This window comes from Megascapheus bottae, unplaced genomic scaffold (assembly GCF_031878675.1).
Source record: "Megascapheus bottae isolate mThoBot1 unplaced genomic scaffold, mThoBot2.hap1 HAP1_SCAFFOLD_309, whole genome shotgun sequence".
In the NCBI taxonomy this organism is placed as follows: Eukaryota; Metazoa; Chordata; class Mammalia; order Rodentia; family Geomyidae; genus Megascapheus; species Megascapheus bottae.
In genome coordinates, this window is record NW_028327372.1 from 39,263 (window position 1) to 64,966 (window position 25,704).

Genomic DNA, 25,704 nt, shown 5'->3' on the forward strand with positions numbered 1-25,704 from the left:
CAAACTTACCCCAAAGGCCCAAAAGCCAAAGACAATGATGATGAAATCTACAGTGTCAGCCAAGAACATTAGCACATACACGTCAGTCACAGCGCTGTAGTCTGGGTGAATGAGGTCATACAAGAACTGTCTGATGGGTACATAAATTTGCAGTCCTGCAAGTCAGAAAATAACACATACTTGCTTCAGAAGGAGGAGGAGGATGAGGAGAGAATAATTAGCCCCTATGATCAATAGATCATTCTGTTCTCAGTCTCAGGATAATCTTTCTGGAGACAGATCCTTATAGGAGGGCAGATAGGATTTTTTTTTTTGCCAAGACAGGTATGATCTCTGAAGATGATACTGTACATCTCTTCCCTTGCTTGTGGCACAAAAGAGGATTCTGAGCCTTGGAAAGTGGGTTGGGGGTACATCTCACCTCTGGTTGTAAAAAATCAGTAAAGCCACTTCCCCAGCTCTGTGACTAACTTCTGGTATACTCACTTCTTTATTGTAAATGCCTTTGCTTTGATTAAATGCTCTTGAAGTTTTTCCATGTAAAGTTCCCTTTTGCTTTTTTGTTTAATGCTCAAAACACTGCTTCCTTTCTGGCTGCTATTCCGGGTGCTTGTACTGCCTAAAAGCAACAAAGAATGGAGAGAAATCACAAGATGCTGGGTGAGGGGTGAGTCAGACCTGTCACTCACAGTATCGGGGCAGCCCGTGGAGCCCACATGCTTAATGGTTGGAGGGCACTTGGGCAGATGGCTTCACGAACTAGTGTCTAGTAGGCTGTCTTCTCAACTCTGCGTCACTGAACAACATCTTTGGGGTTTAGCTCTGAAATCGCTGCTCAAGGATTTTCTAGGGACACACTGGAAGAACAGCCTTGAATGTGCTCAACAGTCCTGGTAGAACCTATGGCCCATCCCTGTTTTCATGCCTCGACTTCACTAAGGGTATAATGACAAAAATGAGGTCTGCCAGTGTCTGTCTGCCTCAGAAGCAGGTTCTGAGGACAAACATCCCCAAGCATTTGGCAATTTCCAAATAAATACTAGTTTCCACAAATATGAAGGCCTAGTTACTCAGTTACTCTAAGAGTAGCAACTGTAGGACAAATCTACTTTCTCTTTCTTTTTTCTTTTTCATCAGTCATGGGGCTTGAACTCTGGGCCTAGGCATTGTTCTTGAGCTCTTCAGCTCAAGGCTAGGGCTCTACCACTTGAGTCAAAGCACCACTTCCAGTTTTCGGTTTGATCAGATCTCAGCCTCCTGAGTAGTTAGGATTACAGGCGTGAGCCCGGAACAAATCTACTTTCTGATCACACTGGCTGTTTAGCAAGTAGTAAGTCATTTAGGAATTAACTAGGTAGTTTTGTGAAAAGCCCCCACTGGCTAAATTAAAATCCACTTTTCAAAGGACTTAGTTCTCTGAATACCATTCCAGCAGAATATTTATGCATCCCGAACAAATCATATGTTTGACATTTTCTCGCTAGCAATGTTCTGAAGTTGTCAGTCCTGCAAGGAGTCAGATATTTAGAGCAAAGAAACCATACCAGCAGAGGCAAGACTTAGACTTGTGTTACAATATCCATCTCTTGATAACAGCTAATTAGTAATGTCACTTCCTATGACCCACAGGTTCCAGCAAGATGAGCTCAGCCTGACGCCATGTGGCAGATACCTCTTTTGGACCTATTTGAAGAGAAGCTGGATCCTGGGGAGATCTGGGTGTTGCTGCTGGAACGTTTTCTGCGGAAGGCCGTAGGCTGCTCTGGGAATGTCACGTGCACAGACTCCACGGACGCTGCGAGGTTGATGGACTTGAGTGAATCTGAAGAGTCTCTTCTGCCATGTCTGAGAGAGAGCTCATCATCCGATTCCTCCTTGTCTGTGCCACTATCAACAATGTCATCTTCATCCCACAGGCCATGACACTGAGGAGACAGAAAGTGACAAGGGAAGTGACCATTTCCAGTGGGGGAGCTGGCATTCTGTCGTACAGTATTAAACCCAGTGAACCAAGGGAGAGAAGTGTACAGAAGCTGGACGATGGTCCCAGGAAAAGAGAGAGGGCTGGCAGCAAGCAGTCTGATGGATTGATAGAGAAGATCAAGAAAGCTCTGGCAGCTGGAATAAAGATGAAATAATTGCTTGGACAAAAGCGTTTTCCAGAACACGTCTTTGTGTTCAAAGCTAGCATTGGGAGTGTTGCAATGAGGTAGCCCTGAGAATTCCCCTGCACTCCAAATCCACCAGCACCCCTGTTTCCCATAGTGGTCCTATCCCTCCTACAGCCTCACAGTGAGAAGTGACCGCTGGCTCACATCAGGGAGATTCAGGAACAAAGCAAATATTCTCAAATATGAGGCAAATATCCTACTCAAATATGATGCTCTCTGCAAGAGCCTGGTGTTTACTTAATGGAAATGGAATGAGGAGCTGATGAAGAGAGGAAAAATGGCAGAACAAGAGGCGGAGAGCCTGGGGATCTCCCTGGAGCCAAAGGCTGCCTGCATGAAGCTATAGCATGTAGGACAGCCTTGCCCTGTGCATGAAGTACTCCAATGGGGTTGTCCTCTGACTGGGAGATCTGTCAGGCTTGGTCCTTCTTATGACTTATATTTAAGAGGCCAAGTGGTTGGAGATCAAGTCAGAAAATGATCAGTTCACCAAAAGACAATGTGTGTGTGTGTGTGTGTGTGTGTGTGTGTGTGTGTGTGTGTGTGTAAACTCCAAGCCTGTGCCCAAAAGGATCCTCGGAACTGATACACTAGTTGATAAAATACATTTAAAACACTTTATCAAAAGCTAACTTTCAAGTAACAGGAGGACATGAGTACAGAAAAATACTATGGGATAATTTGAATTTCATTAACATGGAATGGCACAATAAAGCTTTGTTTATGACAGTGTGTGAGAAGAAAGATCCCACACCACTCCTTAGCTCTGCCCTGCCGGGGGTCTTTCTGGAGTCACATGGTGAAGAGCACCCTCTACAGCAAATTGGCTGTACCAGCTGTGGTCTTTAGCCACCATGGATGGATTCACAAGAGAACCCCTATGGAAGCAGTAACACTAGGAGTAGGCACGCGGTGTAATGGGGATGAGAGGCCTTGTGATCCATTTCTGAGTGTTTCCTGAGTTTCTAGCTGAAGCAAGGTAGAGTTTGGTGTGTCGGCTAAGATCTCAGTACTTAGGAAGCTTCCACAAATGTGGAGTAATTATGATCAACCCAGGGTTGAAATACAGATCAACACCAGTTTCCCTTATGAACTATTTAGAGAAATGGGCACTACATAGATATAACTGTCATTTAAGGAGCAGATGAGCAGAGGCTACCCATGGACCCTTTAACCCCATCCTAAATCCCATTGTTCAAGCTTTCCAGGGAACCAGCACAAGGGCTGGGGCGTCACCATGAGCTGATGAACCATTAGCAACCAGTACCTTCAAGATGGAGCGATGAAAGAACAGGGCCAGGAGCTGAATGAGGTCGTAAAGCACGTAGCCCTCCTTCTTTTCCACTCCGATGATGTTTGGGGGATGGTAAGGTTTATCCTTGTACAATTCCACATTCTTATTCCAGGGGAAGAATCCAAATTGGAAGAAATACTTGACTACAATTGCCACCTACATATGGATGACAGAAATTCAAAGGAAATTCTTTAGGAATAGGTATGTAGGAGAAGCATGGACACAGAACTAGAGGAAAATATGCATTTCAGCGTTTTGATGGGGGGGATACCTACAATTATGTGAAATACCAGTATCACTAGACCTCATAACAAAAGCAGAGTCTCATGGTCACAGGTGTCATAAGTTGTAGACACAGGGAGACCATCATGTACTGTGTGTTGCTGTTTAGGCAAGTGTCATCTCATATTGAGGAAGTAGCTTTCATACTGATTTCCTTAAGTCTGACAGTTCTTATGTTTTTTTTTTTGGCATGTGGTTCATATTCTAATGTCAACTTGGTTTCCATGTATGTCACCTTCCATGTGACAGAAGGTAGGTAGCTCAACTCCACCAAGAACATTTCTAGTTTTGAGATGAATGCTGCATAAGCAGTTCTTATCTTCCTTTTCATGCTATGGGTACCGCCCTTACTCATCCTTAGGTGAGGAAGGGGGTCTGAAAAAAAATCCCTCACAGAAAGAGGGGTAAGAAAACAGAGAGGTTTCCATCACTTATGATGGATTCATCACATCCCAAGAGATATAACAATGGGAATGTTCAAACAATGGCTATTTTTGGTAAGGCTGGATTAATATTTCAATGAGAATAATAGCTATGTCTTTGTCTTTATAACCTTTATTTTCTTTACAGGAAGAAGGTACATATTTCCAATGCTTTAAACAGTACTTGTGAGATGATTCTCTTTATATCTTGTTTTAATTGCCTGTTGAATGACTTGTAAGCCTATGGAATCTCTAGGCTCAAACTGGACGTCTAAGTCCTGTACCTTAAGACGCACGTGCAGTGCTGTTGACAGTATCCTTAGGTGCCTGGATGGAAACTCAGCCTTCTTCACAGACCTACCCATACTACTCATCACAGGAGCCTGGCACGAGGCTGCAAGGATTCCCTTGGGCTTTTTGGGACTTTACAATCATCTCTGGATTTCAAAGGACAGGCTAGAAAAACAGGTTGCTCTAGCCAAATAAGTACTCTCTAATAAGTACTTATCTGTGTCCTTTCTGTCATTTGGATTTTTTGTGTGCTTATTCGATTTTCTATTGGGATGTAAGGAAAATATGTATGTTGTACTAAAGTATCTTCAAAATGATTTTTTGTGCTGTTTTGGGGCTTGAACTCAGGGCCTAGTGCTCTTTGTTAGTTCTCTTGCCCAAGGCACTCTACAACTTGAGCTACATTTCCACTTCAGGCACTTTTTGCTGGTTCACTGGAGATAAAAGTCAGATTTATCTGCCCAGGCTGGCTTTGAATCTCCATCCTCAGATCTCAGACTCTTTGAGTGGATAGGATTATGAGCATGAACATGAGCCCAATTTTCAAAGTATGTTCTCTCTCTCTCTCTCTGTCTCTCTCTCTCTTTTTGATGTCAGTCCTGGGGCTTGGGCATTGTTCATGAGCTTTTTGTGCTCTACCACTTTGAGCCACAGCTCCACTTACAGTTAGTTTGAGACAGGTTATCTTACAAGCTTTCCAGCCTTGGCTGGCTTTGAACCACAGTTCTCAGATCTCAACAGCCTGAGTTGCTAAGATTACAATCATAAGGCATCAATACCCAGTTCTCAAAGTATATTCTTGTCTTTTGTTATTGCAGTGTCTAATTGTTGAGTATTTGCTTGTGCCAGCACTCTGCCTTCGTTTACAAAAGACAGCTACTATCTCAGTGATTACTACTGTGCCGGTCACAACCAGGTATCAATACGTCCCACCATTCCACAACTGAGACACTCCAAGTCAATTATTTGATCTCACTCAAGCTGTCCCCTTGAAACAAAACAGCACTATCATTCACCACATGCTACGGGAACTATGAGGAGGTATATAAATATCAACACTAGGTAACTGCTGATGAAAACGACATGAGTCAAAGAAGGCTGGGTGGGTGACGGGCCTACCTCGATGTAGACAATAGCCATCATCCAGAACCTCCGGCTGGGTCTGGGGACAGACAGCATGGCCCAGAGGAAGATGAGAATGGGTAGCAGGAGAGTGATCACAGAGGCAGACACCATGTGGTTGAGGATGATCACAAAGTAGCACACATTTCCGAGCGGGCCACCAGAGTATTGTACATGGCATAGAACAGCAGCAAGAAGCGGGGCTGGCCCACATAGAATTTCTCTGATTCCTCCAGCTCATCATCATGGAACATCCTGTTACAGTGAACACCATCAGACTTTTGTCTCTGACTGTATTTCATTTAGCATGACCCTTCTTGTTGCATTCCCCCAGCCCCAGTCTTTGCCCTGACTTCCTAGTTCCCACTATTTTTTTTTTAGTCAATTTTATCCAGTTTGAGAATCCCTTGTTGAAATGCTTGGGACTGGAAAGTGTTCCAGATTTCAGATCTTTTTTTTTTCCCTTCTTCAAAATTTAAGAGATTTGAGTTTCATAATGAAACATTTTGGGTTGGAAACTCAAATCTAAACATCAAGTTTATGTATCCTAATTATTGTATTCGAATAGCCAGGAGGCAATTTCAAAATTATTTTACCAAATTTTGTGCATGAAAAAAGTTTCATGGGATGAGTTGATCTACTTCGTATGCTTGGCATTTAAAGTATTTTGGATTTAAGATGTCCAGATTAGGATGTCTAGATCTCTTTGTGTGCCGATACTCAGGTTTGAACTCAAGACCTCCCATTCTCCCTTGGCTTTTTCACTGAAACTTGGTGGCTACCTCTTGAGCCAAACCTCTAGGCTAGCTTTTGGCTGGTAAACTGGAAATAAGAGTCTCATGGACTTTTCTGCCTGGACAGGCTTTCAAACACAATCCTCATATCTCAATCTCCTGATGAGATTAGAAGCAAGAACCACAAGAGTCCTCTCTAGACTTCCTTAGAAACACGGCTTCAAGGCCGTGACTCAGTGACTCGTGACTGTGACTCAGTCATGTAGGTACTAAAGAATAAGAAGTCCTAGAGTTGCTAGTGAGCTCTTGATGACTGGGGCTGAGCTGGGCCATTCATGAGGTCAGAAGATACGTGTTTGTGTAAAGAGCTGGGCCTGCTGCCTGGTCTTACTTGTTGAGCAGTAGCTCGCTGGCTGTCAGCTCATGAGTGAGGGGTGGTAAGATGCTGGATTCTAGCTTGTCTGTGCGGCTGTCATCAGGGCTAACCACCATGTGGTTCTTGGCTCCAGAATCGTCCTGTGAGGCAAAGGACAGGTGCTTAAAGCTGACAGCCTTGCCGTAAGAGGGAGGGGCCTCCACATCCCCATCGTCTGTGGAGAACTGGGGCAACTCTTCATCAGGAGTGAGGCCAACCTCCTCTGCCTCGGCATCAAACTCCACCACCACCACCTCCTCCTCCTCTTCCTCCTCCTCTTCCTCTTCCTCCTGTTCCTCCTCCTCCGCCTCCTCTTCCACCTCTTCCTCCTCTTCCTCTTCCTCCTCTTCTTCCTGCTTCTCCTCCTCAGCTTCTCTGAGCTCAGGCTCTAAGCCCATGGCTTCCTCCTCCGCCTCCTCCACCTCCACTTCCTCGATGGTTTCCGTGGTCCCCTGGCGTGAGTACAGCATGGTGCACTGTGTAGGTTCACTGTTAGGAGAGAGGATGGGCACAGAGCACTCATCTTAGCGTGCATACTCCCCACGACTAGCCTGAACTCTCAAGACATGCCTCAGAACTCCCAAGAGAAAACATCAAGCAAGAGAGGAAAAGAAATACCCCATTTTCAAAAATGCATTCCATCTGCTTTGTTCCATCAGACTAATTCCTGGTCTGCAGAAACAGCACACACAGCAGCCTTTCTGATATAGAAGTGGACAGTGAGCACGGACCCCGTTCAAAACCGAAGCAAGTCACATTTCTCTCAAGATGCAAATTTCATCTATGTACAGAGGCTTATCTCTCTCTCTCTATATATATATATTTTTTTCAAACAAAGTTCACAGCCATGAGCTTTGGGGTTTATTTCTAAATCATCATCATCTAGTCAGCATAGCCTACCCATCAGCAGATGTCTCTGAAGAAGAGAGGAGTGGAGATGCAAAGAACAAGCCATGCTAGTGCCACACATTTTTTTTTTTGCCAGTCCTGGGCTTGAGCTCAGGGCCTGAGCACTGTCCTTGGACTTTCTCAAGGCTAGAGCTCTACCACTTGAGCCTCAACACCACTTCCGGCTTTTTTCTATGTATGTGGTACCGAGGAATCGAACCCGGGTCTTCATGCATGCTAGGCAAGCACTTTAACCACTAGGCCAAACTCCCGGCCCCACATTTTTTTTTTAAATTAAGATATGTTCTACTCTCAGTCCTACGTAAAGGACCCACTCAGATCGACTGGGATGAGAGGAGTGATCGCCAGCTGAGCTGACCCAGTGATTACTGACCAACAGCTCCCATGAGCTGCAGTCATTTTTCTGGAAATCTTTACCTTCTCAGTATGGCTTCCCTCTCATGGCCCGCTATACTCTGGGATGTTGTCCTTTCTCTTCCAGGCTCCTAAAGGCATCTGTGTACTATTACTTATTGGTCTCTCTTTCAGAATTTCTCTACACGCTGTGGCCATGGTATACTTTCCCCTGTCTCCTCCCTTTCCTTTCCACCCTTTTTGTCCAGCTTTCCCTATCTGCATGCAGGAAAGGTTGGAACAGAAAACAGAGAAGCCATGCGAGGCCATTCCTGACATGCCTATGTTGCTGTGTCCTTTCGTTGGAGGTGGAGGAAGCCTGAGGACTTCTCCCCACCTCCGAAGAGGACAGGATTATTTGGAGCCTGGTGGAGGGTGTATATAATTTGTTAGATTCTGAAGTATGCACTCGTGTCTACATGAAATACATGAGCAAGTAGGCCCTAGAAACATGGAGATCTTCAAATGTACAGATAAAATCTATTTTTATTGGTATGTACTCATGCCAATGAGTATGAATGAGCAGGGAAGAGCCCACATGGCATCTTGTGACAGAAGAACCAGGTCGAACCCTTAAACTTGCTCAGAGCTTTGGTCTTAAGAATGCACATCATGTAGACAGCTCCGGGAATGCAAGGCCTAACAAGAGATTCACTAGATACCTACCTCCTCTAGATATAGCTCTCTAACAAGCAGAGACATTGTCTCACTACCCCATGGATTTTCAGATTATAGGAGCAACCCTACCCAAGTTCTGACTTCCTAATGTTTGGGAGTCAAGGTAAGCAGAGTTCCTAAGGTTGGGGGGGTATCACATGAGAGCCTGAAGGCTATGGGCTCCTTCAGAAGTCAGCAAGCTCCAACCAAACCCCCAGCCTACATCCTGCAGCATGCAGTGTTGTAGTGATCCCCACAGCTGCCAGAAATCAAAGTAAGCATCATCAAATTTGCCACCATGAGCTATCAGAGTTACATTTCTTTTAGACTGGGTTATTTTCATGTCAGGATAAGCACAATCTATCTGGTATCCTTAAACACACTAATATATATATATATAACACATATATTATCTATCTATCTATCTATACACGTGTGTGTGTGTGTGTGTGTGTGTGTGTGTGTGTGTGTGTGTGTGTGTGTATGTATGTGTGTGTCCTGAAGTTTGAATTCCGGACCTGGCACTGAGCACTTTTTTTTTTTTAAATCAGTGCTAGAGCTCTACCACTTGAGCTAGAGTTCCACTTCTGGCTCCTTTGGTAGTTAATTGGAGATGAGTCTCATAATCTTTCATGCTTGGGTGGGTTTTGATCCTCAGATCTCAGCCTCCTGAGAAGCTAGGATTACAGGCTGAACCATTGGCACCTACCCCTAAAATATTTTTTTTTTAAAATGTCTTGGCTTTGTTTACAGATAATTCATTTCTAAGTAGTTACCTTTGCAGGGGACAGGATTCAATAAAAACATAAGCTATTATATGTGGATGAACATTAAATGATGAAGTTCATCATAAACTGTTAAAAATGAGAGGGGTGGGCTAAAAAAAACCAGCAACGTGGTTGGGATGATTTTGATGAAAGTATCTTACATGCATGTTTAAATATCACAACGAAGCCTCTTTGTACAATTGATTCATATTAATAAATATTTACAAAGTCTTCATTGCAAACAAAACAAGTGGCAGCCTACAATGGAGATACATTCGAAATAATATTCTCTTAAAAAGGCAGTGGTAAAACATTCTGGCTCTTTTTTGTGTGTGGTGTGTGGTGCTGGAGTTTGATCTTGGGACTTCTAGTTGATGGGCAGTCATCCAGCCTTGTTAAGCCATGTCCTCAGGCTTTTTGTTTCAGTTTTCTGGATAGGCCTCAAGGCGTGCTCAGGCTGCCCTGGACCATATCTTCCTGTCTGTACATCCCATCTAGCTAGGATGACAGGCACATACCACCAAGGACCAGTTTAATGGTTGAGATGGAGGCTCGCTCATGACCTTTTTAGCTAGGGTTGGCCTCCGATTGTGAACCATCTCATCTTTGCCTCTTGGGTTAGTTGGGATTATAGGTGTGACTTATTTGCCTGGGTATGACTTTTAGGTTAGCTACACACATAAGACATTGGCAGATTTATTCGGAATCAACTAAAAATGGCTATGCACGACAGCTTTTCAGGGTGTGTTCTTTTGTAGAGTATGTCTCCTTGGGTTAAATCCTAAGAAAAAGTTTCTATAATTCCTGAGGTTTCGCCATATGAAGGCTGCCAATAGAACCTGTAAATCAAGTATAGGTAGCATGCTTACACATGAGTATTTACAGTCAGAATTTTAAAGAATGCCCTGATAGACAAAACTGAAGTGGGGTTAGTGTCATGGACACTGGGGGACAGTCAGCCTCAGAAGGGGCTACAGTTCTGTTTTTGTTAGTCGTGCACATGCTTCCAAGGCAAGCTAAGAAAGAAACTCAACATACATGATAAAACTTATCTCTGCAAAGACATCAAGGGGGAAGGGAACCAGATTTCAGAACAAAGCATGCACGAACGAGTTAAGCACCTTGATGCTAAACTGCCACTGTCAGCTGAAGAGGAAGACAAGTCCATGCTGAGCATTTTACGGAGGTTAGGCAGAGCACGCTCGCTTGTTTTAGGAACGGGGTCTTGTCCATCTAAGTCATCAAGGGTAGACTGCCTTGAGAACAGCATGGTGGCTTCGGTGTAGCAGCTAGCATCGCAAACAGTTATAGAAACACAGAGTTAAAAGACCACTGGTCCATCAGCTCACATATAATCAACCAACCTATACACTGCCAAGCAAATAACGCACAACACAATCAACACCACCACCAAACCTGACCACGCAGCCGCGAGGACCTGTTTAGCAGGCTAACAAAATAGAAGAAGGCTGGAATTAAAAAAAAATACATTGGCGATAATAAATTTTCAAATGACACTTTCTGGGTGGGCCAGGGAAACAGAATAATTATATGTTTCAGTCATTCTCTCAAAAGGTAGGTTTTCTATCATTATAAGATTGCAATGGAGTTGTTCTTTTGTTTTTGACCAAAAAAAATGAGATTTCTCTGGAAAGGGTAACACTAAGTTCACCGAGAACATTTATCAACCCAATTGCATAAACAAGAAAATTAATTTTGCATACAATTTGAATGAATTTCACTTTTCTTTTGAAAAAATTCACCAGAATGCTCTGGAATAATGCCACAAAACTGACTTTTCCCACCGTTTTCTGAATGATATTTGGTTAAGCCAAACAATGTACACAGAAAAGATACTGGTTTGACATATACCAAGATATCAACCAATATAAAAAGTCAGAGTACTAAAAGAAAATAATAAAGGAATCCTAGCAAAGCCAGGTTAGTGACAGGTCACTAGACCTGTCCCAGGAATGAAAGATCCGAGCCAGCTTCCACTGGAAGAATCTCTCCTGGGGAAGACACTGCTATTTTCTAGCATTATAACTTCATGGAGACCTTAGCATTGACCAATTTCTGCTGGAAAATTTGGAAGTTCTAAAGTATAAATTGAAAATGAGGCTCAGTCAGCACAAAAACTCACCTAGCTCCCAACAAAATGGACTTCTTGTATCTCCTCTTTTGTGAGTTTAAAATCAAAATACATTACAGACCAGACCAATTTTTAATGGTTACAGTTTCCTAGCATATTTGTTGACTTACTACTTTATAATTTGGGAGATATTTTGACAGTGTTTAACTCAAAGCAACCAATAATTTCCAATATCTCCAAACTCACAAGTTTGTTCTCTCTCTCTCTCTCTCTCTCTCTCTCTCTCTCTCTCTCTCTCTCTCTCTCTCTCTCTCTCTCTCATATGCTGTACTGAGGCTTGAACTCAGGACTTGTTGCCTCTTAGCTTTTTACTCAAAGCTGGTGATGTACCATATGAATTATAGCCTCATTTCTGGCTTTTTCATAGTTAATTGGAGATAAGAGCCTCATAAACTTTCTGCCAGGGTTGGCTTTGAATCATGATCATCATATCTCAGTCTCCTGAAAGGCTTGGATTATAGGCTTGAGCTACCAGTGTGTGGCTAACTCATAGGTTTTGATCATGAGTATAGTACCTAATTAAAAATCAATCTCATGACTTTATTTTTACCAGTTTACCCCTTTTTTTTCCTCCTCACTTTTGATGTGTATTCAGTTAATCTCCTTAGACAAGGTATAAATTTTAGAGTTAAGAACCACTAGTATACGAATCATGCAGGTTTTCTTTGTGAACTATTTCAGTTTTCTTTGTTCTCTCTCTGTATATATGCGTATCAAACTATTTGTTCAAGCAAGTCCAGGTAGGGTTTTCAGAAAGCTGAAGAAATCCTTATTTTTTTTTTACAAAAATATTACACAATTTCACAATGATATGTGTCTTGCCTCTTTAACAAGGGGTTAATGCTACCATTACCATCAATGTACTAACTCATGAAAAAAAACTATTCCATTAATTTTCCTTTCCATTTAGATATCTTAGGGACAAAAACAATCCCTTTATTATAAAACAAGACAAAAATGTTAAAAACAGACATTTAAGAAAACATTATAAATCACATTAGAGACAACATACTTTCTTGAAGGAAAGATAACAATGGAATAACATAGTATGCATATATAGAATAAGATCCTTCATTGTGTAGAAGGAAATAATTTGAACTGAATATGATTTTATTTTTGCATAAATAAGGCAGAGCTACCCGAACCTTTTAAATTTGGCACCTGAAAAGCTATTGTTTGGGTTAGATTCTGTCCACCCTAGACATACACAGAAAAGCCTTGCTCAAAAACTGAGGGCAGGGCCGGGAGTTTGGCCTAGTGGTTAAAGTGCTTGCCTAGCATGCATGAAGACCCGGGTTCGATTCCTTGGTACCACATACATAGAAAAAAGCCAGAAGTGGTGCTGAGGCTCAAGTGGTAGAGCTCTAGTCTTGAGAAAGTCCAAGGACAGTGCTCAGGTCCTGAGCTCAAGCCCAGGACTGGCCCAAAAAAAAATAAAAAAAAAGAATGTCTTTGGGCCGGGAGTTTGGCCTAGTGGTAGAGTGCTTGCCTAGCATGCACGAAGACCCGGGTTCGATTCCTCGGTGCCACATACATAGAAAAAAAGCCAGAAATGGTGCTGAGGCTCAAGTGGAAGAGCTCTAACCTTGAGAAAATCCAAGGACAGTGCTTAGGCCCTGAGCTCAAGCCCACGACTGGCAAAAAAAACAAAACAAAACAAAAAACAAAAAAACTGAGGGCAGTACGCATTTTTAAATATGAAGCAAATGGATGGATGGGGTGAGTAAATGGACATGAGATTAGACAGACAGATGGAGGGATGGACTGGTAAGTGAGTAAAAGGTGGGTGGGTAGATGGATGAGTGGGTAGGTGATGGAACATTTCTCAGAAGATGTGTGCCTTTATTTATGAGAGGTTTTTGTTTATAAACAGGCTCTAAAGTGGATGAATATGGACCTTGTAGTTAGTACTCAACACAATCAGAATGTTCATTGCTCTACCATCCTGAACACTATACCTGTGCGTGTATGTGTGTTCACCTGCTCATGTTCACTCTGATTGTTGTTCTGTTCTGACTACAATGCTAGGGTCCAATCCCAGGGCCTCATACATACTTAGCATGCAAGAGCTACATCCTTAGCACTGATTGCTTGGTGAGATAAAATGTAATACATGAGAGTTTAGACAGAATGTGAGTTAAATGAATCTTAAGTTTTGGCATTAAAGCAAATTAAGGAGAGAACAGAGATTTCATTGAAGTACATTGATTTATAGATATAGAGACATGTTACTAAAAAATAAATTTAAGAAGACTGCTGGGCCTCCAGGAATGGAAACAAGAGGTTTTTCCCTTGTTGTTCCTTTTTTTATTTTTTTTGGCAGTCCTGGGCTTGAGCTCTGTGCCTGAGCACTGTCCTTGGACAGTGCTAGAGCTCTACCTCTTGAGCTTCAGCACCACTTCCAGTTTTTTTTTTCCTATGTATGTGGTACCAAGGACTCGAATCCGGGTCTTCGTGCATGCTAGGCAAGCACTCCACCACTAGGCTAAATTCTCAGCCCCTGTTCCTTTTGCTTTCTTTTACTTGTCTTGTTTGTTTGTTTGTTTCTCTGTCTCTGGGAGGGTAAGCGGGGCTGGGGGGGGGCACAGAAATAGACGGACAAAGGTGAACAAATAAAGCAATGATACTCACTAGACATTATGTTGAAAATGAACTAGACAACTTGTGGATGGGGGACAGGAGGGAAAAACTAGGAGAGAGAGCGAGAGAGAGTGAGGGAAAGAGTGACATTGTCCAAACAGAAATGTACTCATTTGTGTATGGTGTATTCATGTGTATATTTTCTGGAGGATGAGGGGGTAGAGAACTCAAAGGAAAAGGGGCGAAAGTGCAGCAGTGGAGTTCGCTGGATGCTGATGAAGGTGAACTATACAATTTGTGGGTAGAGATAGGAAGAAGGGACTGGGAGAGAGCAAGGTGAAATAAGACACTGCACAAAGGAAATGTACTCATTACTTGACTCATATAACTGCCATCTCTTTGAACATCACATTTATAATAACAATAAAGAGTAACTTTTTTTTCCAGACCTGGATCTTGAAGTCAGGGCCTGGGCACTGTCCCTAAGCTTCTTTTGTTCAAGGTTAGGACTCTACTACTTGAGCCACAGCACCACTTCTGGCTTTTTCTGTTTATGTGGTACTGAGGACTCAAATTCAGGACTTAATGGCCTGCTAGGCAAGCATTCTACCACTAGGCCACATTTCCAGCCTAAAGTAAAAAATTTAAAAAGTCATAGAGTGCTAGCCTTGAGGAAAAGAATTCAGGGACAGTGTCCAAGCACTGAGTTCAAGCCCCATATCCTACCCTCCCAAAAGATACTTGTTACCTGACTTATGTAACTGTAACCCCACTGAATATCATCTTTATAATAACAATAAAGAATACAAATTGGAATATATACTATTTTAAAACTTGAGTTTGTAGCCCAGACAAAAATGTGTACATATAACAGCAACAGATATATCTATAACAATTATCTTTCCATGCTAAAAAATATAAATCTATTTGCATCCATAGATAATTGTGGAGTAGAAAAAATAACAGGCTGAATCAGAGAAGCTAAAATATTGCAATTGAGTACTAGTTCAAAAACAAGTCCTTCAGGGTAAAAGGAACAATTATTTTTAAACCACTTCTCCCAGACATTTCGATTTTGATTTCCAGTTTCTATTTGGGGTTTTGGTTTTGACTGAATGGTCTCAATCCCCCTTTCCCCATTTCATCTGGAAATGGAGAAATGTCACCCTAGCCTTTAGCATCTTCCTTAGCCCTGAGATATAACTCGTGATGATAGTTCCAGTGTGCACTTTCTCATCTCAGCACGTACTAGAGGAGACAATGGAAGTGTCTCAGATTTTCCCAGGCTCACATCATGTATCTAGTGGGTTAGTCCCTTATCTATTTGTGTTTGGCTAGAATTGAGCCCAGGAACTGGCCTGGAATAGGTGATGTACAACAAAATTTATGAAAACAAAAGTAAACATACAGATATCCTCAGGGATAACATTCTGAGCTAGCAGAAGACTACGACGTGCAATTGTTTCAGTCAGCTAAGCATCCTAGGTCATACCCATTTTTCCTTCAAAGGGATTGCTCTGTAACTGCTCGGTAACTCCCTCTTGTCTTTGAAATATCTGGCTAGAGAAGCACATAGCATCTGGTAAGATGCTAAGGTACAGCTTGAGTGCTGCAGCAGAGCCTGCCTCTATCCGCATGGAGTCCAGCTGCATGGAGGTCAGTGCGTAGGTCTGCTGCAAAGTCCAGAGAAAATAGAAACAAGCTAACAGAACGAAAGCTTTTTTTGGAACCATTGTCAGCAGAAACATTTAAGGAAAGCAGTAGAAGGCAGAAAGGAGCAGGGTAGATTCTTGATGAAGCAAATGTTTTGGAGGCCTGACCCAAGAGTAATTTAGAGGTTGGGAAGGGGCTACTGTGCTTTACTTCAAGCTTGGAAATCTCACCACTGAGCCTGTGAATTGTACTCAACATCACCGCCTGCTTTTCATTAGAGGGTCTAGGGAACGAGGTTCTTTCAACACTGCAGTGTGGGAATACATCACCTGTAGGGCCAGGGGCACGAGGCACCTTTTTGACTTTCATTTTTCACCCATCCTCATCTCAGGTGTGATGCCACTGACTGCATTTACCTGGGGCCAAGAAAACCCACATTTTGGGAAGTTCAGTACCTGGAGATACTGTCATGGGAATCTAAGCTATCCATTCTGCGGGCTGCCTGTGCCTCCGAGGTGGCTCCCGGGTGCTCGTCAATGGTGTCCAGTCCTGACTCTCTGGAGAGGTTCATGATGTGGTTCTGGTAGTACATGTGGATGCTTTCCCGGGTTGGCACATTGCCCTGTGGAGAAAGGGGGGGTGTCACCATCATTCCTGGGGACCACTCTATACCAGATCAGCAATGCTCAGTACTTACACATAGCTGGCCTAAATACACCCTGTTAGGGAAGATGAGCATTAATGCCACTCAGTATCACTAGATAATTCTAAAGAGGAAGCCTTTGGTACATGGGTGATGATGTCTCGGTCATAGTGCTTTTCCAGAAACAGGCTACTATTTCTGAATAGAATTTATAAGCTGTTCATGACTATGGTATACTTTATTGTTGCTATACTCATCTGAATTTTTCCAAAGATTAATTGAAGTTCTTTATAGGCTACAGCAAAGTCTATATATCTGTGAACTCTGAGGAGGGGAGAAGGGAGAATGAATAATCTATGTGTAGAAGGTGCTCATGACCTGTAGGCAAGTTTTGTAGCTCATTATGTCTATGCAACTATTCCAAAACCAAGAAGAAAGGAGTTGAAATGTTTGGCAACAAGCTCAAATAATCATGGCCACAGTATTACCTTCTTAATCTCTCTGGTCAGCATACACCTCTCAATCCTCAGCACAGTTGATATGTCAATGTGCTCCCTTGAAATGGAGTTAAGCCAGGTGGTGAAACTATCCACAGTTGCCAGGAACAGGACCCAGGTGAACTTCAGAATATTAAATATCCTCTTGATGATGTTATCTAGGAGAAACACAGTACCACAAGTGATTTTGGTGTCATGCAGGGCTGTACATTATTTTTTTTCCAGTCTTGGGACTTGATCTCAGGATCTGGGCACTGTCCTTGGGCTTTCTCAAGGCTAGCACTCTACCATTTGAGTCACAGCATCACTTCTGGCTTTTTCTGTGCATGTACTAAGGAATTGAACCCAGGGCTTTGTGCATGCTAGGTAAGCACTCTACCACTAGGCCACATCCCAGGCCATCCTCCTTTTTTCATGAAGAGTTCATTACATTGACAAAAGGCTATGTATATATAGGTATATACATATATATATATATATATTATAGGGTTGCTGTTGTTGTTGAATGCTCTAGCTTCACCCAAGTTGGGCTCGCCACAAAATTCTGCACCTGGGATTGATTTCTCCCACCAATCAAAGCTTTGGGAGTCCTGCTACAGGTGGGTTTTCATCCTATTCTGTGGCTGTGACTGGGGAATAAGGAGCTGTCACATGGTTGCACTGTTCAGAGTACAAACATATTCCCCAAGTATTGACAAAGCAAATAAGCCACCCCCAGCATGCTAAGAAATTTATATATGAGCTCTTGACTTCTGAGGAAAGTCTGAGATGTTTCCACAGCTATAGGGACCTTATTCTTTCAAGTATTAATTTTTTAAGAAGGAAGGAAATCTTGTCACTTACAACCACATGGATGAACATGAAGGACCTTAAATGAAATAAGTTGAATGCTGATAAATAAATGCTGAATGATCTCATTCACATATGGAACCTAAGCTAGTCAAGCTCACGGGGTAGAATTGAATCCTGGGAAAGGCGGAAATGGGAAAGGAATCAAGTAGCTCAAAGAGTACACACCTGTACTTACGCAGATTGGCTGTGTGGTACATATGCATCCGTAATTAGTAATATAAAAAGTGCTGCAAAGTTACTAATGAGTAGACTGTATGTGCTCACACGAAAAGTTAACTCAAGCTGTGCACAGTGGCTCACGCCTGTAATCCTAGCTACTCAGGAGGCTGAGATCAGAGGATGGTAGTTCAAAGCTGGCCCTGAGCACTAAAGTCCCTGAGACTCTTATCTCCAATTAACCACTAGAAAATTGGAAGTGGGGCTGTGTCTCCAGGGTAGGGCGATAGCCTTGAGCTGAAGAGCTCAGGGACAGTGCCCAGGCCCAGAGTACAAGCCTCATGACTGACAAATGAAAAAAAAAAGTTGAGTCTGGGGTGATGGTTAGAGTTACTTGTTGGACTGTAGCAATCACTTCAGTATACATAGGGTATGGAAATAGTATGTCGCATGCTTTAAATATGGAATCAAAATGAGGGAGGGTCTTCCAGGAGCTGCATTTTAGGAAGCTGGAAGAGAGTTTCCTTTGTTAGGCAAAGAAGGGAAATGAGGTCCTAGCAGATGCCACAGAAGAACAATTCTGAGGAAGAAGCCAAGAATGCTTAAATTTCTCTCCCCACCCCTGCTGCCTTAAAATGACCTTGGCCAATGCAAGTGGTGACAACCCAAGTGTAGTTGGGCCTACAGATGCTTCACGTAGACACAAAAGGGAATGTAAATTAGGGTTAAATTCACCAGTTTGCTTTAGCAGCTTCTTAAGTTTTGAGAACTTAGATTTTTCTACTATGTATAATTACTTCTTTCAAGTGGTATTTGTTATTGGCCATAAAACATTTGATCACTTTATTCCCTTTTTCATCACTTGTTCAACAATAATTTACAGTGTGTACTACAAGACAAATGTCCCCATTTTACCAGAAGTAGCAAAAATAAACACAATGATGACATTACAGTTTTGCTTTGCTAGAGGTGATGTTAAAGCAGACTCAAGAGCTGAGGTAGCAACAAGAATTAGAAATGGGAAGGAGAGGACTTTAAAAAAAATTAACTGGGGCCTGGAGTTTGGCCTAGTGGTAGAGTGCTTGCCCAGCATGCATAAATACCCACGTTCCTTAGTACCACATACATAGGGAAAAAAAAGCTGGAAGTGGTGCTGAGGCTCAAGTGATAGTGCTCTAGCTTTGAGAAAGTCCAAGGACAGTGTTCAGGCCCTGAGCTCAAGACCAGGACTGGCAATAAAAAAAAATAACTTTTGAGTCCCAGAGCAGCAGAGGTAGTGATGAAGAACTCAGATTCTGGATTCAAACTGCTAGAATACAAACCTCAGCTGCAAACTGCTAGAATACAAACCTCAGCTGCATTTTTCTGTGCTGTGTAGTGATTCAAGTGGTACAGCACATGCTGCCAAGTGATTAGCCCCAAGTTCAAATCCCAGTAAAACCACAAAAAGAAAGCACGTTTCTTTATGTCTCAGTTCCTTCTTCATTAAATGTGGGTAAGAGTTTTTGTTGTTGTTGTTGTTTTATTTAGTTTTGTCAGTTGTGGGACTTGAACTCTGGGCCTGGGTGCATCCCTGAGCTCTTTGGTTCAAGGTTAGCACTCTATACTATGAGCCACAATGCCACTTCAAGTTTTCTGGTGGTTAATTGGAGATAAGAGTCTCATAGACTTTTGTTCCCAGGCTCACTTTGAACTGTGATTCTCAGGTCTCAGCCTCCTGAGTAGCTAGGATTACCAGCATGAGTCATTGATACCCGGTCAATTTTAAAGGAGTTAAACAAGTTACTATGGCAATAGAACTTGGAAAAGTGCCTGTCAAAGAAGATTGCAATTTGAAATGCTGGAAAAAGTTGTATAAAGCTTTATGTCACTAATATGATGCCTAGCTCTGCAAACATGCACATTCAATTATGTGGTAATGCAGCCTGGGAGTAATGGAAGTAAGGGTGCCTGAATTAGAAAATGGAGGCTTTGGAAGCTTAGTATTTGCCTGAGGAGTAGGAGACAATCTTGGGACAATCCTGTCTGTTAAGTACTGTGTGCAGTCGTTTTGAAGCTCAAGATGGAGAGATTTACATGTTTTCTGCCCTACTCAGCATATTCATTCATAGATTTTTTTTTGTTTTCTGTGTGTGTGTGTGTGTGTGTGTGTGTGTGTGTGTGTGTGTGTGTGTGTTTGGTCAATTGTGGAACTTGACCTCTGAGCCCTGGGTGCTATCCCTGAGTTCTTCAGCTCAAGGCTAGTGCTCTACCACTTGAGCCACAGCACCACTTTTGGATTTTTCTGTGTATGAAACCCAGGGCTTCATGCATGCTAGGCAAACATTCTACCCATAGGCCACACTCCCAGCCCAGATTTTGTTTTTGCGTTTATTCTTTCCATCCTGCATGGAGAAACCATCCTCCCTGGCAGAGAACTACCAGAGTGGTGTTGTGACTGCACCAAAGCTGAGCACAACAGGCTTCTACCCATCTCTATTTCTTAGGATCCGGAGCAAGTCACTCTTACGAGGTTTTGGTTCTCCTCTCAAAAGGAATGGGTTGCTCTGAAGCTTCTGGGGCATTTAGATTCTCCCTAGTCCTATTCATCAGACATTCACTTTCTTCTTTCTGCATTTACTCTATCATTTATAGTATATGTTAGCTAGAAGAGAGAATAGTGAATGCTACTAACATAAAGAAATGATTAATTTGTCAGGTTATAGATGTGTTAATTACTCTGATATCGTCATCACACTTTTATAAATATGTATCTAAATATCACACTGTGCCACATAAATAGATATGGTTATTGTGATCAATGAGAAAAGCAAACTTAAAAAGATTATGCAAAGAAAAGGAAACAGAAAAGTTAATAGACAGTGTGTGTGTGTGTGTGTGTGTGTGTGTGTGTGTCTTAATTCTACTGCTTTCTGTGAGGCATAGCACTTGTTTCTGAAACGCCTTTTATAAGTACTTACAGGAAAAGTTTTATAAACAGACAGCATTTTTACTCAGTGGTGCAGAGGTCAGCTCTGCTCTCAGAATCACTGCTCAGTCTTAAGAGAGATGAGTTGCTGGAGCTCGCTGATTATTTTGCTTCAGTCCAGAAACTCGGGGATTTACTCCAGGTAGGGCAGCCTTCCATTCTCTGCCATCTGGCCAAGAATCAGCTTCAAATTTCTTTATCTTTGCCTTTACTTTCTTACCTGGTCCATCAGATTTCTTCTTGACTGGTTCATCTTCACGATCTTCCCATTCCACTGGGCCTGTCAAGTGAGTTCAACAAAGATGAAATCGCTATGATATACAAACCCTTAGCCTAATTTTGATTATGTTCTAAAAAACTATGTGCCAGTGATTGTTTATAGAGATTCCCTTCTTGAGCACTTGTTTGTTAAACATGCCATTTGAAATATGATGTAAAAATCAATGTTAATAAATTCTTTAATAAAGAAGATGAAATTGATTCCTTTTACACCAGTACAATGCTGGTACTACTGTTATTGTTAATCTTGGTAAGCTTCTCTGCCCCTCTCTGCCATTTTTAATATTTTTCTCTTAGTAATTCTCTCCTCTGGTCATCACCTTGAGATTTCAGGAAGGACACCAACAATTCGTAAACATCTTGGGACAATAGCAGAAGCTGTCTCTCAGACAACTGAAGCCTTCTTATTGTGACCGGACACTACCCAACATCCTGGGAAACAAACCAACCATTAACCTGAGCACACCTTTGGCCAGGATCATTTAATCACATGTCTGGCCCCATCTTCCCTAACATGCATACAAATACCCCAGGGGCAATTTCAGTGTCACTTGGCTTCCTTAGCCTTCCTTTTTCTTTTTCTTTTCTTTTTTTTTTTGCCAGTCCTGGGCTTGAGCTCAGGAACTGAGCACTGTCCTTGGACTTTCTCAAGGCTAGAGCTCTACCACTTGAGCCTCAGCACCACTTCCGGCTTTTTTCTATGTATGTGGTACAGAGGAATCGAACCCGGGTCTTTGTGCATGCTCAGCAAGCACTCTACCACTAGGCCAAACTCCCCACCCCAACTTTCTTTTTCTGTAAACCATCAAACTCCTCTCTGTAATCCAAGTGTAGAGACAGGAATAGATGGTCCAGTCCACTTTGACTGGAAATTCTGAACTGGGACTTTTCGCCCAAAACTCCATTTTCAAACATTTTTAAAAAGCAGTGATGTCTTTGGAATACAGAGGTACAGGAAATGCATTTTTCTTGACCTAACACACGTAGGGATATACGTAGACTTCCCACGTTTGAGAACATGCTCTGTTAGAAGTGTATGTTCTTAACTTTTGCTATACTTTTAACACACATGCATGCACATACATGAACATGTATGTGCGCTACATACACACATATACACAAAACAAAGGATATCTACTCTCACTCGTTCAATGTGGATAAAAAAACTAGACATAATCTTTTTGTTCACAAAAAAAGATTGTCTAGATACAATCTTTTTGAAATAATGGAAATAATTATGCATGTATATATTATGGAGCCTTTTGAACTATTAAAATGACATAGTTTCACAGTCAGAACATTGTTTTGATGTATTGTTCGTGAAAATTCAGTAATTTGTGCAGTATCAACTCATTTTTGAAAAACTAATAAAGAAAGTATATGCATGTGGGGAAGTGAGGATTTGTGGGCATAGAGGCCGGGCCCCAAGGCATGGGTTGGGGCGGATTGTGCCCTGCTTTATTACCACTTGTGTACTACTTTCAAGTGTGCATCAACTTTATCTTTTCAAACAAATGAAGTACCTTAAAATGAATGCTGCCAGATGATATCAGGGAGAAGAAAGGTTAAAAGAAAGAAGGGTTTGGGGTTGAAGAAATTTTTACTTTTCACCTTTTCTCTTTCACTACTTTTTAATTGCATAAGGAATGAATGATCACACTCCCTTTGTAAAGCATAAAGCTAGAGGAGATGAGGCTAAGGCTCCCTCACTCACAAGGGTTATGTTATCCATAAAACAAGTGCAGAATTCTTTGTGATATTTCTCTTGCATTTAGACACTGTTTTCTGCACCCATGAAAGTGCAAAGTATGGTCTGTGGTTTTTTTTGTTTGTTTGTTTCATGAATCATTGCATTAGGTAAATGCCATTTCCAGAGTGATATTTTTCACTTAAAAATATGTCAAGAAACTACTGAACAGTGTTCTGTAATTCATTGGTAACACAATATACACATTTTTCTTCTTTCTAGAGACACATGAAGAACATTTCCAAATTGCTGTTTTTAACAAATAATATTTGATAGATATGATTTTTCCCAATGGATAGTCTTAAATATGTGATTCACAGATACAAATTTTGCTGAAGTCAAGGCACATATCTGAGAGTGGGACTGATTCATTCTCCATAATGCTCACTAGGTTCTTCCATATAAACTCCTTCCTAACACTTCTCCACGTGTGAGCACATATCATCAACTCCCGAACCGTGACACATGAAATGCTCAGGCTCTTGCAAATCCAGTAGGTAAGCAACAATGTTCAAAACAACATAAACAACACTGAAAGTCACTACGTGACGTTTCGTTTGTTTCTTGTATTACTATTGAAGCTGATCACCTTTGTAACACCTTTGTTTACAGGTCTGTGAATTATTTTGTATGTATTCCTTTACTGGGTTAATAAAATCAACATCTGTTGATTGTAGGCATTCTTAACATATCCTGAAGACTAATCTTTTTGGTCAGATAGCTTTTTATTTTTTTTTGCCAGTCCTGGGCTTGAGCTCAGGGCCTGAGCACTGTCCTTGGATTTTCTCAAGGTTAGAGCTCTTCCACTTGAGCCTCAGCACCATTTCTGGCTTTTTTTCTATGTATGTGGCACCGAGGAATCGAACCCGGGTCTTTGTGCATGCTAGACAAGCACTCTACCACTAGGCCAAACTCCCGGCCCTGGTCAGATAGCTTTTAATGGCTATTTTTATTTCATCTTAAAGCAAATGTATTTTTTTTTGCCAGTCCTGGGCTTGAGCTCAGGACTTGAGCACTGTCCTTGGACTTTCCAAGGCTAGAACTCTACCACTTGAGCCTCAGCACCACTTCCAGCTTTTTCTATGTATGTGGTACCAAGCAATCGAACCCGGGTCTTCGTGCATGCTAGGCAAGCACTTTAACCACTAGGCCAAACTCCCGGCCCCAGCAAATGTATTATTATTTCTAACATTCAGAGTGTCTGAAGCAAGCCAGATTTGGGATGTTGGTATTCTTAGAGAGGAACACTTATTTTAAGGCTCTGCTTTTACTGAGTCCCATCTTGGGAGGCTATGGCAGCTCAAGTGCGCATGTGTATATGTGTATATGCACACATACACAGACACAGAAACACATATGCTGATACTGGACTTACTCAGAACCTGGGTGCTATCGTCTAGATTTTTCAACTCAAGGCTGGTGCTCTGCCACTTGAGCCACACCTTCTGGATTTTTGATAGTTAAGTGGAGATGATTTTTGTTAGTGAGTTTCATGGACTTTTTTTTCTCATGGACTTTTCTGTCCTACTGGTTTCAAACCAAGATCCTCAGATCTCAGCTGAGTAGCTAGGATTATAGGCAAGTAGTACCTGTTTACTTGCTGTTTTGAATGGAAATGACTAAGTTTTGTCTTTTTTGTTGACTATTCACAAAAAAGCACTCCTTAACTTAATCGTCAGGCATTGTCTTGTATCTCTTTTTGATAATTTAATGTCATCTAAAAAGTTTATCTTTCTAGTTTCTTCAGGTTAATTTTGATCTTTTCTCCCCATTTTATTGTTTTTCATTTTGTTGTTTTTGTTTTGGTCCCGGGGCTTGAACTCAGGACCTGGGTAGTCCCTGAGCTTTTTTGTTCAAAGCTAGAGACACTAGAGACACAGGTCTATTTCTTTCTTTCTCTCTCTCTCTCTCCTCTCTCTCTCTCTCTCTCTCTCTCTCTCTCTCTCTCTCTCTCTCTCTCTCTCTCTCTCTCTCTCCTCCCTCCCTCCCTCCCCCTCTCTCCCTTCCCCTCTCTCCCTTCCTCTCCCTCCCTCCCCCCCATCTGTCTCTGTGTATCTATGTGTGTTTAATTCAAAGCCTGCTTAGGCTGGCTTTGAGACATGATTCTTAGATTCTTAGATCTCAGCTCCTGAGTAGTAAGGATTTCACAAATTAATGGTCAGCTATGAGAAATTAAGGACAATAAAGCTCTCTGTCCATCCCCTATAGAGCTCAAAGAACAGGCCATGAGACTCTTCTTTGTGTGCTTTCCCTCTCCTTGAGGCCACAGGAATGGACATACTAGTTGTAAACCACGCCCTGTTCAGCACTCACCCTCCCCAGATCCTTTAAGCCTCCGCTTTAGTTCTTCTCTTTCAGACTTCTTTTTCTCTTTCCGCCTCTGCCGCAGTGCTGTTTTAGGATCTGTGATCCAGGCTTGATAAACAAACTGAGAGAAGAAATTTCAATTATGTTCTGACCTTCTACTAATCTGAAATGAAAGAAGACCTACACCATACTTTCTAGCTTTAAGAAATACTACTTTTTCTCCCAGTGTAAACTAAACATCCCTCTCCCACCTGTATATGTTGAGCTGATCGTGGCTGTTATGTTATTATTTTTTTAATCATGAGATATACATGAAAACAGATACCATGGGAATGTATTTTGTTTGGTGTCACAAATGATCCTGACATAAACTTTTAGTATATACAAACCGTCAGGTCTCCCAGATACCTTGC

General features: G+C 41.9%; 1 pseudogene; it reads right to left on the reverse strand.

The window, feature by feature from the left end:
• The window catches only part of LOC150040010 (piezo-type mechanosensitive ion channel component 2-like), an 87,848-nt pseudogene that overhangs the window by 12,920 nt on the left and 49,224 nt on the right, over positions 1-25,704 (reverse strand).